At 42.4% G+C, this 16,969-nt stretch overlaps 1 pseudogene; it reads left to right on the forward strand.

The window, feature by feature from the left end:
- LOC142259311 (uncharacterized) overlaps positions 1-12,441 on the forward strand; it is a 111,148-nt pseudogene extending 98,707 nt beyond the window's left edge.
- Positions 12,442-16,969: the final 4,528 nt, after the last annotated feature.

The raw sequence follows: 16,969 nt of genomic DNA on the forward strand, positions 1-16,969 counted from the left end.
TCAATGACCAGAAGATCCTAGAACTCACCTACAAGATGATTGAGCTGCTGACTGGAGAGGTGACACTGCTGGGAATGCTGGGACATTATACAGTAACGCTATGGAGGGATCGGGGGTGACGGTATCATTGTATGTGTCAGGTTCCTATAAGGTGTCAGGACGTCACCGTCTATTTCTCCATGGAGGAGTGGGAGTATTTAGAAGGACACAAAGATCTGTACAAGGACGTCATGATGGAGGTTCCCCAGCCCCTCACATCACCAGGTAATAGACAGGACTAAATACACACGGCCTATAATTATCTGTATGTAAGGAATGAATTCAGTCCCTGTATGTGTCTCCTCCAGGTCTATCCAGTAAGAGGACAACACCGGAGAGATGTCCCCGTCCTCTTCTCCCACAGGACTGTAAACAAGAAGACCCCGATGTTCCTCAGGATGTGTTTCCTCCAGATCTATCCAGTAAGAGATATCTACTCATGTACTTTCTGCACTAATTTTGTGATTACATTTTTAGACTTTCTGCTCTGGTTTTTTTCAGCTATGTTTTCTTTGCTTCTGCTTCTTCTGCTGTTTGTTTCTAGTGCCTTCTCTATGTTGTTATGAAGGCAACTCAAAGACCTGCAGAGGGTTCATGAATAGAGTTGAGCGCGGTTCGCGGTTCGAGGTTCTCCAGTTCTAGGCTCGAGTGATTTTGGGGGCTGTTCGAGATCGAACTAGAACTCGAGCTTTTTGCAAAAGCTCGATAGTTCTAGATACGTTCGAGAACGGTTCTAGCAGCAAAAAGCAGGGCTTTTTACAGCTACAGTGTGCAGGAGCCATCGCTGGCAGCCTGCCAGAAGCTGGTAACCAAGATAAACACCGGGTATCCAACCAAAGCGCTTTGGTTAGTAACCCGATGTTTATCCTAGTTACGTGCAGGAAGCCCACACTTCCCCGCTCAGCTCGCTCCGCTCCCTCCTGCCCGCGGCATGTACACATACACACACACACACACACACACACACACACCCCCGCTCGGCTTACCTGCGGTGATGAAGTCCCGCCATCCCGACCTCAGCGCTGTCACTGTCCTCCATGGCCGCCGCTTGTCACATCACCTCTCGCTTCCGACCCGAGACTGACTAGCGGTGACGTCACGGGCCTCTCGCGATACTTGGTGTGAAGGCGCCGGTCATTGAACTCAGTGACAGGGGCTGTCAGACAGTGTGCTGGAGATCAGCGCAGGTAATGTACCTTGCTGACAGCAGCACTTGTTATCCCCTGCAGTGACCTGGGCTGACCCATTGATGTTAGCTCAGGTCACTGCACTGCTCTCCCAGCCAATGGGGAACATCCTGCTCTTCATTGACTGGGACAGTGTGGATCGTCATGGCAACCCCTTGGATTACACCAGACCTGGATTTGTTTTTCATTCTAATAAATTGGTTAAAGAGGGAATCTTTTGGGGAGTGTTTTTTCAAATAAAAATGTGTTTGTCGTCTATTTTTTTTTTATTACTGACTGGGTTGGTGATGTCGGGTATCTGATAGACGCCTGACCTCACCAACTCCAGGGCTTGATGCCAGGTGACATTACACATCTGGTATTAACCCTATATATTACCCCGTTTGCCACCGCACCAGGGCGCGGGATGAGCTGGGGCGAAGCACCAGGATTGGCGCATCTAATGGATGCGCCACTTCTGGGGCAGCTGTGTCCTGCTATTTTTAGGCTGGGGAGAGTCCAATAACCATGGACCTCCCTAGTCTGAGAATATCAGGCCCCAGCTGTCTGCTTTACCTTGGCTGGTGATCCAATTTTGGGGGACCCCTACGTGTTTTTTTTTAATTATTTATTTAATTTAAAATAACAGCATGGGGTGCCCTCAGTTTTGGATTACCAGCCAAGGTGAGGTTGCCAGCTGTGGTCTGCAGGCTGCAGCCGTCTGCTTTACCCTAGCTGGCTACAAAACTAGGGGGAACCCTACGTCATTTTTTTTTTTCATTTCTTTGGCTAAATACAAAGCTAAGCACCCCTTAGTGCCACATGAAAGGCACCAAAGGGTGCTCCACTTTTTCTCCACTTTTTCTCCATTTTTTCTCCACTTTTTCTACATTTTTTCTCCACTTTTTCTACATTTTTTTCTCCATTTTTTCTCCACTTTTTCTCCACTTTTTCTCCACTTTTTCTCCATTTTTTTCTCCACTTTTTCTCCACTTTTTCTCCACTTTTTCTCCACTTTTTTCTCCACTTTTTCTCCACTTTTTCTCCACTTTTTTCTCCACTTTTTCTCCACTTTTTCTCCATTTTTTTCTCCACTTTTTCTCCACTTTTTCTACATTTTTTCTCCACTTTTTCTCCACTTTTTTCTCCACTTTTTCTCCACTTTTTCTCCACTTTTTTCTCCACTTTTTCTCCACTTTTTTCTCCACTTTTTCTCCACTTTTTCTCCACTTTTTCTCCATTTGTTTCTCCACTTTTTCTCCATTTTTTTCTCCACTTTTTCTCCACTTTTTCTCCACTTTTTCTCCATTTTTTTCTCCATTTTTTTCTCCACTTTTTCTCCACTTTTTCTCCACTTTTTTCTCCACTTTTTCTCCATTTTTTTCTCCATTTTTTTCTCCACTTTTTCTCCACTTACTCTCCATTTTTTCTCCACTTATTCTCCACTTATTCTCCACTTTTTCTCCATTTTTTCTCCATTTTTTCTCCATTTTTTCTCCATTTTTTCTCCACTTTTTCTCCACTTTTTCTCCACTTTTTCTCCACTTTTTCTCCATTTTTTTCTCCACTTTTTTTCCACTTTTTCTCCATTTTTTCTCCAATTATTCTCCACTTTTTCTCCACTTTTTCTCCACTTTTTCTCCATTTTTTTCTCCACTTTTTCTCCACTTTTTCTCCACTTTTTCTCCACTTTTTCTCCATTTTTTTTCTCCACTTTTTCTCCACTTTTTCTCTCACTTTTTCTCTCACTTTTTCTCCACTTTTTCTCCACTATTTCTCCACTTTTTCTCCACTTTTTCTCCACTTTTTCTCCATTTTTTTCTCCACTTATTCTCCACTTTTTCTCCACTTTCTCTCCATTTTTTTCTCCACTTTTTCTCCACTTTTTCTCCACTTTTTTCTCCACTTTTTCTCCACTTTTTCTCCATTTTTTTTCTCCATTTTTTTCTCCACTTTTTCTCTACTTTTTCTCTACTTTTTCTCCACTTTTTCTCCACTTTTTCTCCACTTATTCTCCATTTTTTCTCCACTTATTCTCCACTTTTTCTCCACTTTTTCTCCACTTTTTCTCCATTTTTTTCTCCACTTTTTCTCCACTTTTTCTCCACTCTTTCTCCACTTTTTCTCCATTTTTTTCTCCACTTTTTCTCCAATTTTTCTCCACTTTTTCTCCACTTTTTCTCCACTATTTCTCCACTTTTTCTCCACTTTTTCTCCACTTTTTCTCCATTTTTTTTCTCCACTTTTTCTCCACTTTTTCTCCACTTTTTCTCCACTTTTTCTCCACTTATTCTCCATTTTTTCTCCACTTATTCTCCACTTTTTCTCCACTTTTTCTCCATTTTTTCTCCATTTTTTCTCCACTTATTCTCCACTTTTTCTCCACTTTTTCTCCATTTTTTTCTCCACTTTTTCTCCACTTTTTCTCCATTTTATTCTCCACTTTTTCTCCATTTTTTCTCCACTTATTCTCCACTTTTTCTCCACTTTTTCTCCACTTTTTCTCCATTTTTTTTCTCCACTTTTTCTCCACTCTTTCTCCACTTTTTCTCCATTTTTTTCTCCACTTTTTCTCCAATTTTTCTCCACTTTTTCTCCACTTTTTCTCCACTATTTCTCCACTTTTTCTCCACTTTTTCTCCATTTTTTTTCTCCACTTTTTCTCCACTTTTTCTCCACTTTTTCTCCATTTTTTCTCCACTTATTCTCCACTTATTCTCCACTTTTTCTCCACTTTTTCTCCATTTTTTTCTCCACTTTTTCTCCACTTTTTCTCCATTTTATTCTCCATTTTTTCTCCATTTTTTCTCCATTTTTTCTCCACTTATTCTCCACTTTTTCTCCACTTTTTCTCCACTTTTTCTCCACTTTTTCTCCACTTATTCTCCATTTTATTCTCCACTTTTTCTCCACTTTTTCTCCACTTTTTCTCCATTTTATTCTCCATTTTTTCTCCATTTTTTCTCCACTTATTCTCCACTTTTTCTCCACTTTTTCTCCACTTATTCTCCACTTTTTCTCCACTTTTTCTCCACTTATTCTCCATTTTTTCTCCACTTATTCTCCACTTATTCTCCACTTTTTCTCCACTTTTTCTCCATTTTTTTCTCCACTTTTTCTCCACTTTTTCTCCATTTTATTCTCCATTTTTTCTCCATTTTTTCTCCACTTTTTCTCCACTTTTTCTCCACTTTTTCTCCATTTTTTTCTCCACTTTTTCTCCACTTTTTCTCCATTTTATTCTCCATTTTTTCTCCATTTTTTCTCCACTTTTTCTCCACTTTTTCTCCACTTTTTCTCCACTTTTTCTCCACTTTTTCTCCACTTTTTCTCCACTTTTTCTCCACTTATTCTCCATTTTTTCTCCATTTTTTCTCCATTTTTTCTCCACTTTTTCTCCACTTTTTCTCCACTTTTTCTCCACTTTTTCTCCACTTATTCTCCACTTTTTCTCCATTTTTTTCTCCACTTTTTCTCCACTCTTTCTCCACTTTTTCTCCATTTTTTTCTCCACTTTTTCTCCAATTTTTCTCCACTTTTTCTCCACTTTTTCTCCACGTTTTCTCCACTTTTTCTCCACTTTTTCTCCACTTTTTCTCCACTTTTTCTCCATTTTTTTTCTCCACTTTTTCTCCACTTTTTCTCCATTTTTTCTCCACTTATTCTCCACTTTTTCTCCACTTTTTCTCCACTTTTTCTCCATTTTTTTTCTCCACTTTTTCTCCACTTTTTCTCCACTTTTTTCTCCACTTTTTCTCCACTTTTTCTCCACTTTTTTCTCCATTTTTTCTCCATTTTTTCTCCATTTTTTCTCCACTTTTTCTCCACTTTTTCTCCACTTTTTCTCCACTTTTTCTCCACTTTTTCTCCACTTATTCTCCACTTATTCTCCATTTTTTCTCCATTTTTTCTCCACTTTTTCTCCACTTTTTCTCCACTTTTTCTCCACTTTTTCTCCACTTATTCTCCACTTATTCTCCACTTTTTCTTCACTTTTTCTCCACTTTTTCTCCATTTTTTTCTCCACTTTTTCTCCACTTTTTCTCCATTTTTTTTTCTCCATTTTTTTCTCCACTTTTTCTCCACTTTTTCTCCATTTTTTCTCCACTTATTCTCCATTTTTTCTCCACTTTTTCTCAGTTCTTTTTCTATGGTCAGTCTACCCATTAGCTCTGCCATGTATACTGTAGCTCTACACCTACTGCACATGTTACTTTATGATTGACATCTCTTTCGTACCAGAGCTGTCTAAGCCTACTCTGACCCCATATTTGTCATTACTATATTGTCCTTGTACTGTATTATGACATTTGTATCATGTGTTTCATTTCTTGCTGTGTTGCAATTTTTTTGCTGCATCCCAATTGTACCTCTACATTGTTCGAGTTTATGTTATTGTTCTCTCACTCTTATGTGATACTGATTATTGTCATTTTTCATGATTACAAGCAGATAAGTCCAATCTGACGAAGGCTGAGGCCGAAACGTCATTTGTAACTTGTTTTGGACAAAAACATATATGCTTATGAAAATTTTTTTTTCTTAATACGGACCAATAAAGAGTGATTTTGCATTACTATCCGTTGTGACTTACTGACTTAGTCTGGGAGATTTAGAGTGCCTAGGTTACTCACTAATTTTATCTATTATTACCTCTGAGCACCTATATACCAGTGAGCAGAGCTTCCTCTACAGTAGTTCTGATTAGGCATGCCCTTACCTCATGAGCAGGGCATTGCAGCTTTGGTAGCAACCATTACGACATGGACTCTGCTGCTGTGGACCCGGGGAGAGTGAGTGCAGATTCATTGCACCCACACTCCTCACATGAAGGGTCCGCACTCCTAGAAAATGGGGGATACGTTCCCTGAGTGTCTCCCCCCCATATTCTAGACGGTCCAGAGTCGTCGTGGGACCCCTTTATTTTTTTCTTACAATAAATTGGTGAAAGAGGAAATGTTTTGGGGACTGTTTTTTCAAATAAATTTCTTTTGTCAATTTTTTGTTTTTGTTAGTACTGACAGTTTATGATGTTGGGTATCTAATAGACGCCATGACATCCCAAACTGCTGGGCTTGATCTCAGGTGACTTTACAGCTAGTATCAACCCGATTTATTACCCCGTTTGCCACTGCACCAGGGCACGGGATGAGCTGGGGTGAAGCGCCAGGATTGGCGCATCTAGTGGATGCGCCACGTCTGGGGTGCCTGCGGCCTGCTATTTTTAGGCTGTGAAGGCCCAATAACTATGGACCTTCCCACCCTGAGAATACCAGACCACAGCAGTCCGCTTTACCTTGGCTGGTGATCCAATTTGGGGGGGACCCTACTTTTATTGTGTAATTATTAATATTTATAAAATAATTATAAAAAAGAGCCTGAGGGGACCTCAACATTGGATCCCCAACCACGGTAAAGCTGCCAGCTGTGGTTTTCAGGCTACAGCCGTCTGCTTTACCCTAGCTGGCTATCAAAAATGGGGGGACCCAACGTCATTTTTTTTTTTAACTATTTTTTAAATAGAAAAAATTAATGGGCTTCCCTGTATTTTGATTGCCAACCAAGGTAACGGCAGGCAGATGGGGGTGGCAACCCATAGCTGTCTGCTTTATCTGCTGAGAATCAAAAATACCGCGGAGCGCTACGTCATTTTTTTAAAGATTTATTTTTACAGCACTGTGATGTCCAGCAATCAAAATACAGGGAAGCCCATTTTATTTTTAGTTATTTAAATAAATAATTAAAAAAAATATATATGGGCTCCCGCTGCATTTTTTGTATTGCTAGCTAAGGGTAATCCAAGCAGCTACTGGCTGCTAACCCCCACTGCTTGGTGTTACCTTCACTGGCAATGGAAAATCCAGGGAAGCATTTTTTATTTTTTTTGCCAAAAAACTACAAAAAAAAGGACGTGAGCTTCGCCATATTTTTGTATGCTAGCCAGGTATAGCAGGCAGGTGCTGGAAGAGTTGGATACAGCGCCAGAAGATGGCGCTTCTATGAAAGTGCCATTTTCTGAGGCGGCTGCAGACTGCAATTCGCAGCAGTGGGGCCCAGAAAGCTCAGGCCAACCTGTGCTGCGGATTCCAATCCCCAGCTGCCTAGTTGTACCTGGCTGGACATAAAAATGGGGCGAAGCCTACGTCATTTGTTTTCTAATTATTTCATGAAATTCATGAAATAATAAAAAAAGGGCTTCCCTTTATTTTTGGTTCCCAGCCGGGTACAAATAGGCAACTTGGGGTTGGGGGCAGCCGTACCTGCCTGCTGTACCTGGCTAGCATACAAAAATATGGCGAAGCCCACATACTTTTTTCAGGGGGCAAAAAACTTCTGCATACAGTCCTGGATGGAGTATGCTGAGCCTTGTAGTTCTGCAGCTGCTGTCTGTCTGTATGGAGAAGAGCAGACAGCAGCTGCAGAACTACAAGGCTCAGCATACTCCATCCAGGACTGTATGCAGAAGTTTTTTGCCCACCAAAAAAATGACGTGGGCTTCGCCATATTTTTGTATGCTAGCCAGGTACAGCAGGCAGCCACGGGCTGCCTCCAACCCCCAGTTGCCTATTTGTACCCGGCTGGGAACCAAAAATATAGGGAAGCCCATTTTTTTTTAATTATTTCACTTATTTCATGAAATAATTAAAAAACAAATGACGTGGGCTTCGCCCCATTTTTGTGTCCAGCCGAGTACAACTAGGCAGCTGGGGATTGGAATCCGCAGCACAGGTTAGCCCGAGGTTTCTGGGCGCCTCTGCTGCGGATTTCAGTCCGCAGCCGTCCCAGAAAATGGCGCTCTCATAGAAGCGCCATCATCTGGCGCTGTATCCAACTCTTCCAACAGCCCTGGAGCAAGGTGGCTTGTTGGGTAATCATGAGTTAATACTGGCTTTGTTTTACTAGCCAGTATTAAGCCAGAGATTCTTAATGTCAGGCACGTTTGACCCGGCCATTAAGAATCTCCAATAAAGGGTTAAAAAAAAGACACCACACAGAGAAAAAATACTTTAATAGAAATAAATACACAGACACATTAGAGACTCCATCTTTATTACCCCCTGTCAGCCCTCCACGATCCTGCTCTTCTGTCTTCTTTCTTTCTAGTGTAGTAGTAGTGACGATTGTAGTGAGGATGAGGTTCACCAGCCCATCACTTGGGGCTGGGGAACCTCATCCTCAGTACAATCCTCACTAGTGTAGTAGTAGTGACGATTGTAGTGAGGATAAGGTTCACCAGCCCATCACTTGGGGCTGGGGAACCTCATCCTCAGTACAATCCTCACTAGTGTAGTAGTAGTGACGATTGTAGTGAGGATGAGGTTCACCAGCTCATCACTTGGGGCTGGGGAACCTCATCCTCACTACAATCCTCACTACAATCAGGAAGCAGCGTGCAGCCTTCACTCCGTGAGTGATCAGTGCTGGCTACTAGCGGTAACGCTGACAGACGCGTTACCATAGCAACGGTGCTCTCGGAGCTGCGGTTAGGTGACGTCACCGCTAACTGCGTTGCTATGGCAACGGTGATCTCCGTTAATGACCGGCTGTGTCGGAACGGGGAGTCGACCGTGTGCTAGAGCATGTCGCCGGTACACGGCGATACACATATGTGCACCGTGTACCGGAGAGATGCACTCGCAGGTCCTACATGACGCGTCATAGTCATGTGACCAGTCTGTAGCCAATGAGATAATAGCCACGTGACTGGTCACATGGCTATTTTGACGTCACAATAGGTCCTGCTTCTCTGCTGGCAGTGCCGTCACCGGGAGGATTCAGCGATCATCGGATGGAATAGCGGCAGGAGACAGAGTGCAGAAGGGATCGTGAGGACCGGTAAGTGTTATGGCAATGTTTATTAACTGTTTGTGTACATTTATAATGCATTTTTATGTGTTTGTGATTGCCTCCCATTATAGCCTATTGGCTCGAGTTCGGTTCGTCGAACGTTCGACGAACCGAACTCGAACGGGACCCCCGTTCGGCGAACCGACCTCGAGCCGAACCGCGACCGGTTCGCTCATCTCTATTCATGAATACCCTGTTTCCCAAAAAAGATGACCTACACCAAAAATATGAGCTAGCATGATTTGTTGGGATTTTTGGAGAATGGTTGAAATAAAAGCCCTACTCCATAAATAAGACCTAGTTACAGTCAGGACTAGTGTTGGGAGGAATCAAACTGCACAATTTCTCAGGAACCGCACTCTGTTAGGGACGCCATCAGTTGTATTCTAAAGTTGATTAAGGACCTTTGATGACTTCAGAGTCATGTGACATGATGTTATTAATCTATCAACATTTCCACATCTTAAGCGGGCTTTACACGCTACAATATATCTAACGATGTGTCGGCGGGGTCATGTCGTAAGGGACGCACATCCGGCAGCGTTAGTGTTGTAGTTGCGTGTGACACCTACGTGCGATTCCGATTGTATGCAAAAACGTTGATCGCATACACGTCATTCATTTTCTAAAAATTGAACATCCGGTTGGCACCACACATCGCTGTGTGTGACACCCCGGGAATGATGAACACCGCTTACCTGCGTCCCGCCGTGCTATGCGGAAGGAAGGAGGTGGGCGGGATGTTTACGTCCCGCTCATCTCCGCCCCTCCGCTTCTATTGGGCGGCCGCTGTGTGACGTCGCTGTGACGCCAAACGTCCCTACCCTTCAGGAAGTGGATGTTCGGCGCCCACAGCGAGGTCGTATGGCAGGTAAGTACGTGTGACGGGGGTTACAGCATTGTGCGACACGGGCAACAAATTGGCCGTGCCGCAGAAGCGATGGGGGCGGGTGCAATCGCAAATGCGATCGCACGTTTTATTGAAACTTGTAAAGCAGCCTTTATTCTGGCAGATTGTGCTGGAATAACTCTTTTTCTCCTTTTGGTTTGAAGACATATTTGGATAGACCGCAAGACCCTGCTACCTGCTTTGGTTACAAAGCCTCAGAATAGGCCATCAACGTTAAAGTCCCGGACAACACTGTTAAATATCCGACATCTGTCTCTAACTATTTTATTTTCGTCTTAAAAAAAACCCTCATTGAAATTGTCTATGTTGTGTGTCATTGTTACTAGGAGAATTTTGCAGCTTCTGACTACTGGCATGGCAGCGTCAGGATCTGTGGATACTGCACTCTGCCTGCTAACTTCTCTGATATTTGTGAGCAGCTCAAGTAGACACAGGCATGAAACCACAGGCTTAGGCAGGCTAGCAAGAGTTAATCTCTGCTAGGCTGCTTGTTAATATCTTTCATTACATGCTGTAGGGGAGCCAGTGTCATTCGCTCCCCTCTTGTATATACTGGCTGGACTATTCTATTAATGCCAGCTGTAGTTTACCTATACTGGTCTGGTCAGGTGTTGTGAATTGTTGCTGTGACCAGTTTTGGTGTTAACCCTTGTTGTCTTTTTGTTGCTGCTTTCCTACTCTTGCTTTTCTCCTTAGTCTCTCATTGTTTAATTCTGTGAGTTTGCAGTATGTCTGAATTTTGGTTTTCTTATTTGTTTTAATCTGTTTCCATCATACTCCTGGCCCTTCCTTCCCTAGGGGGATAACAGATTACATCTGGTCAGGAGAATAGTAAGGCCCAAGACTGGCATCTCCACTTACAGGAGTAATCCAGAAGTTAGAGAGAGCCTAAGGTCTCCTAGCATGAGGGACAGTATAGGAGCCCCTTGTGCCTCGCTATCCTGCATTCATATTGTGACAAATCAGATTACTAACTGTAGGACATTTCAGAGAACTGGTCCTACTGGAGAGATATTTTGGAGACCGGAATTGGAGGTCCGAATTAACGAAGATGTAGCACTAAGATCTCGAAATTAGAAAATAGATTCAGAATAATTTGTTTCCTAGTTTAATTTCTGATGTTATGGTTTAAAACACAATGTGCTTTCAAAATTTCATTAAAAACTAATAACATTGTGTTTATATTTAGCAGATGACTGTATTGGGAGTTCAGATGGACCTCTAATATCTTCAGAATTTATAACAGATGATGAAAGTATCACACATGATACATATGAGGAGCATGCTGTTGTCCCAGATATACCTCCAGTCCTTCCTAGGATTGATCTATCATCTGATCTTTTCAAACAAGTCCAAAATTCCAATCATCAAAAAACTCACACTGTGGAGAAGCCATTTTCATGTTCAGAATGTGGGAAATGTTTTATTAAGAAATCAAAACTTGTTGTGCATCAAAGATCTCACACAGGGGAGAAGCCATTTTCATGTTCAAAATGTGGGAAATGTTTTATTCAGAAATCAAAACTTGTTAGACATCAGAAAATTCACACAGGGGAGAAGCCGTTTTCATGTTCAGAATGTGGGAAATGTTTTATTCAGAAATCAAAACTTGTTGTGCATCAAAGATCTCACACAGGGGCGAAGCCATTTTCATGTTCAGAGTGTGGAAAATGTTTTTTTCAGAAATCAGACCTTGTTAGACATCAGAAAATTCACACAGGGGAGAAGCCGTTTTCATGTTCAGAGTGTGGGAAATGTTTTATTAAGAAATCAGAACTTGTTGTGCATCAAAGATCTCACACAGGGGAGAAGCCATTTTCATGTTCAGAATGTGGGAAATGTTTTATTAAGAAATCAGAACTTGTTGTGCATCAAAGATCTCACACAGGGGCGAAACCATTTTCATGTTCAGAATATGGAAAATGTTTTTTTCAGAAATCAGACCTTGTTAGACATCAGAAAATTCACACAGGGGAGAAGCCATTTTCATGTTCAGAATGTGGGAAATGTTTCATTCAGAATTCAGAACTTGTTGCGCATCAAAGATCTCACACAGGGGCGAAGCCATTTTCATGTTCAGAATGTGGGAAATTTTTTATTCGGAAATCAGATCTTGTTAGACATCAGAAAATTCACACAGGGGAGAAGCCATTTTCATGTTCAGAATGTGGGAAATGTTTTATTAAGAAATCGGAACTTGTTGTGCATCAAAGATCTCACACAGGGGAGAAGCCATTTTCATGTTCAGAATGTGGGAAATGTTTTATTCGGAAATCAGTTTTTGTTTGGCATCAAAGATCTTATACAGGGGAGAAGCCATATTCATGTTCAGAGTGTGGGAAATGTTTTACTAGGAAATTATGTCTTGGTTACCATCAAAAAAATCACACAAAATAAACCATTTTTATGTTCTGAATGTGGAAAATGTTATTCTCAGAAATCGGATCTTGTTAAACATTTGATGAAGCCATACAGGGAAGGAACCTTTTTCATGATTTAAATAATTGAAATGTTTAGGGCTCATGCGCACGTTGCTTTTTTTTTTTGCGTTGCTGCAGCGTCACATTGTCAAAATTCATGCGTGCTGCTTCCCCAGCAAAGTCTATGAGAATCATGCAAAATCCGTGTGCACGATGCTTTTTTAAACGCAATGTTTTGATTGTCAAAAATTTGAGAAAATCTCTGCGTTTAAAAAAAAGTAGCATGTCACTTCTTTTGTTCATTTTGGCAGCGTTCTACACCCATTGAAATCAATGAGTTGTAGAAAAACGCTACCAAAATGCTAAGCAGTGCGTTTGCATGTTTATTTGACAATAACAAACGCAGGTCTTTCGGTCTCTCTCTCTGTCGGTCAGTCTCTCTCTCTTTGTCTCTATCTCTCTCTCTGTCGATGTCGGTCTCTCCCTCCCACCCCCTCTTTCATACTCCCCGATCACGGGTGCGGCGCTGCACGGCGTTCACACTGTGGCGGCTTCTCTTTTGAAATTGCATGCAGCTCATTATTCAATCTCCTATTCCCTGCTTCCTCTGCCCACCGGCGCCTATGACTGGTTGCAGTCAGACACGCCCCCACGCTGAGTGACAGTTGTCTCACTGCAACCAATCACAGCTGTTGGTGGGCGTGTCTATATCGTGCAGTAAAAAAATAATAATTAAAAAAAACAACGTGAGGTCCCCCCTCAATATTGATACCAGCCAGGGTAAAGCCATACGGCTGAAGGCTTGTATTCTCAGGATGGGGAGCTCCACGTTATGGGGAGCCCCCCAGCCTAACAATATCAGCCAGCAGCCGCCCGGAATTGCCGGATCTATTAGATGCGACAGTCCAGGGACGCTACCCAGCTCATCCCGAATTGCCCTGGTGCGGTGACAATCTGGGTAATAAGGAGTTAATGGCAGCAGCCCATAGCTGTCACTAAGTCCTAGGTTAATCATGGCAGGCGTCTCCCCGAGATACCTTCCATGATTAACCTGTAAGTTAAAGAAAATAAACACACACAATGAAAAATCCTTTATTTGGAATAAAAGACAAAAGAACATCCTCTTTCACCACTTTATTAACCCCTCAAAAACACCTCCAGGTTCGGTGTAATCCACGCAAGGTCCCACGACGCTTTCAGCTCTGCTACATCGGAAGCTGACAGGAGCGGCAGTAGAACACCGCCACTCCTGTGAGCTCCATGCAGCAACTGAAGTGAGTCGCGCGATCAGCTCTGCTGTCATTGAGGTTACTCGCAGCCACCGCTCTCAGTTGGAGGACTCCAGCTGTGGCTGCTGATCACCTGAGTGAAAGCACAGCTGATTGCGTGGCTCACTGCAGTCACTCAGGAGATTTGCGATCACAGGTGAGTCCGTCACGTGTGACCGCAAATCAGGCTGTGAAACAGAGAGAGAGAGCTGCGCGATGTCAGTGAAATCGGGTGAAACTCTGACGTCACTGCTGCGGATTCCTGTGTCCTGGCACTGACCTCGGAGGTTCATCTGAGTTCATGACAGCACACAGAGAAAGAGCCGCGGGATGACAAGTCGGGTGAAGTTCATCCGATTTCATTCTCATCGCCCGGCTCTGTCTGTGTCTGCTGTCAGTGGGCATGTAGCAGAGCTGAATTGCTGGGGGACCGCACTGACAAAAATGCATGTAAAATGCATGCAAAATGCATCCAAAATACATGCGTTTTGGATGCATTCTTTTTGTCAACTCGCAGCGTCAAGTATGCCAGAGGGTACATTTATTTCTGCACTAGTCAGGACGCAGTGTGCGCATGAGCCCTTAATTGGTAAATCAAGTCTTGATGACCATCAGAAAACCAACAGAGTGGAGCAGCGATTTTTGCTTTCAGAATTTGCCAAACGTTTTTAAGATTAGTCAGGTCCTGTTGTCAGATGAGTGACAAGGGAGAAGCCATCATGATGTACCATAATTCAAAGGGTTTTATCCAAAAATCGGCTACAAAAGTAAGAATTGGTGAGGGAAAGAACCATTTTTTTTCTTTTTAAACTTATCATATTTTTCAGACCATAAGACATAACTAGGCTTTGAGGAGGAATATAGGGAAAAAGATTGAAGCAAAAAATGTGGTCATGAAGCACTGTTATAGGGGGATCTGCTGCTGACACTGTTACGGGGATAAAATCCCCCAATTCTGTACTAATGTTCCCCATCCTGGGTCCCTTCCAGATATACTGTATGTGTCTCCCATCCTCATGTATATGTGCTTAATCCTGGTATAGGTGTTGCCCATCTTTATCCCATCCTGATATATATGGCACTTGTCCTAGTATACTGTATATATTCCCATTCAGTAAGGTAAAAAAAAGGAGGGGTTGAATCCGCTCACCTGTTCCTAGAGCCCACGAGATTGGAACGTGCATGGATGCAGAAAGACGGCCAGTCTTGTCAATAAGCATAGAATCCAGGAAGAAAGCTCCAGCACAGAATATAGGGAAAAATATAGGTAAAAATCGTAGTTTTATTTATAAATCCTTAAAAATTGCATCATTAGGTCATTTAAACATATTCAAAGAGTACGCGTTTGAGCATAGTTGCTCTTACTCCTCTCAGAAGCAATTATGCTCGAAACGCGTACTCTGAATATGTTTGAATGACCTAATGATGGACTTTTTAAGGATTTATAAATAAAAATACGATTTTTACCTGTATTATTCCCTGGATTCTGTGCTTGAGCTTTCTTCCTGGATTCTATGTATATATCCCCATACTTGTATATAGCTCTCATCTTGGGCCCATTCTGTAATATATTTCCCCATAATGCTGCACACATAAGATGATGCAGCGTGTGCAGCTGCACACATCGGTGCACGGTGTTCTCTTCTGATGCTGGCAAGTGACTTCAGTATGTAAGCAGTGCATGACATTACTTCCATGCGTCCACAGTTACACGCGGACATCAGCTGCCGGAATATTCACTGCTCCCCACAACCGGGATTATGGGCTTGGGGAGCAGGTAATATTTTTTCTCGAATAGTCAACACATCTGACTGACCAGCCATAGCAGTAAGCCAGCGGCTGGGTGATGTGTGCCCAATATTAAAGAGAATGAATATTCACTGCTCCCCACGCTAATAATACTGCCCACATCTTAGTTGGCACTGGCTTCACTGCCTAGAGGTGGGCAGGATTATGGCGTGGGGAGCAGTGAATATTCATTTTCTTTTTTAGCTGGCATACTGTTAGCCTTTTTGAGAGCCTTTAGGAACATTTGTGAAAGCTTTTGATGTCGGATTATATTTAGATAATTCACTAATCTCAGGTTGCCCACTGCTTTATTTACTAAAAAGCGCAGCCCCAGATTGGAGATAGGAACTCTTAAGTATATCACATTGTATATAATTGTATTTCAAATCTTGTTGTTTTGTTAATAAATGCTTGTAAATATATATTCTTCATGCCTAGCTTTCTCTATTGTCTAGATGTGATGATTTTGCCTCAGAACCTCTGGAGATGGGACAGAGCTATAGACATTTCGCACAAAATACCTATGCTGGGATTTATAGACATTTCGCACTAACATTTATGATACCTATGCTGGGATTTTGGGAATTAAATGCCAATCTGTCACTAAGTGTTTAACCCTTAATTAGAAATCAGAATAATATATAAAGACAGTGTCACACTAGGTACGGGGAAGTACCAAGCAAACAAAGTAAGGGAGGGGAAACCCTGAGTCTAGGGAAGGAGGAGATGATGACTGCTGATCAAGCCTACCACTGGGCCCTGGATTCCCTCACCACGCTGTGCCAGATACCTAATCCTAGGCTGACCCTGATCTGGGCCCTAGGTAGAGAGCGGTTCGGATGAGCTCTTTGTCAACCTCACCAGGCACTAAATGACACACAGGGATAACAAACAAAGGAAAACAACAAACAACTTATCGCAAGACGACTCAGTAAGAAGTTCAGTAAATAGCAGCTACTATCCTACTGATGCATGCAAGCCACCTGCTTGCATCCAGACTTTGTGAAGGAAATAAATATCTCCAGTACAAGTCCAGAGAAAATGAGAGTATTTAAACCCAAGGGGAAATACAGATTATTAGCAACTGAAATAAAGAGGAGCTCCCCTGGGTCCTAAAGAAACAAGGATGAAAACCCAACAGATGAGATACAAGTACACTGAATACTGACAACAGAAAAAATAAAAAGTCAGAGAGTATTTTGCGCAGCCAAATACTGTGACCTTCTATTGCCGGACAACAAAGGTCTGTCTGTTACCCATGACAGATAGGGACTCTGACTCCAATGATATGTCATTTACTGGACTGCTTGCTGTAGTTAGGATAAAATCACTGTATTATCGCTAGGTTATTATCACTAGAGAACTAGTAAAACTGCTGCCATGTATCCTCCATCTCCATTAGCTCTGTATAACCCCGCCCTCACCTGATTGGCAGCTTTCTGTCTATGCTCATTGTACACAGCTGCCAATCAGTGGTGTGGGTGAGGTTATACATAGAACAGCATTTCGAGAACTCGTGGATCTTAAGCA

This window comes from Anomaloglossus baeobatrachus, assembly GCF_048569485.1.
Source record: "Anomaloglossus baeobatrachus isolate aAnoBae1 chromosome 5 unlocalized genomic scaffold, aAnoBae1.hap1 SUPER_5_unloc_7, whole genome shotgun sequence".
NCBI lineage: Eukaryota > Metazoa > Chordata > Amphibia > Anura > Aromobatidae > Anomaloglossus > Anomaloglossus baeobatrachus.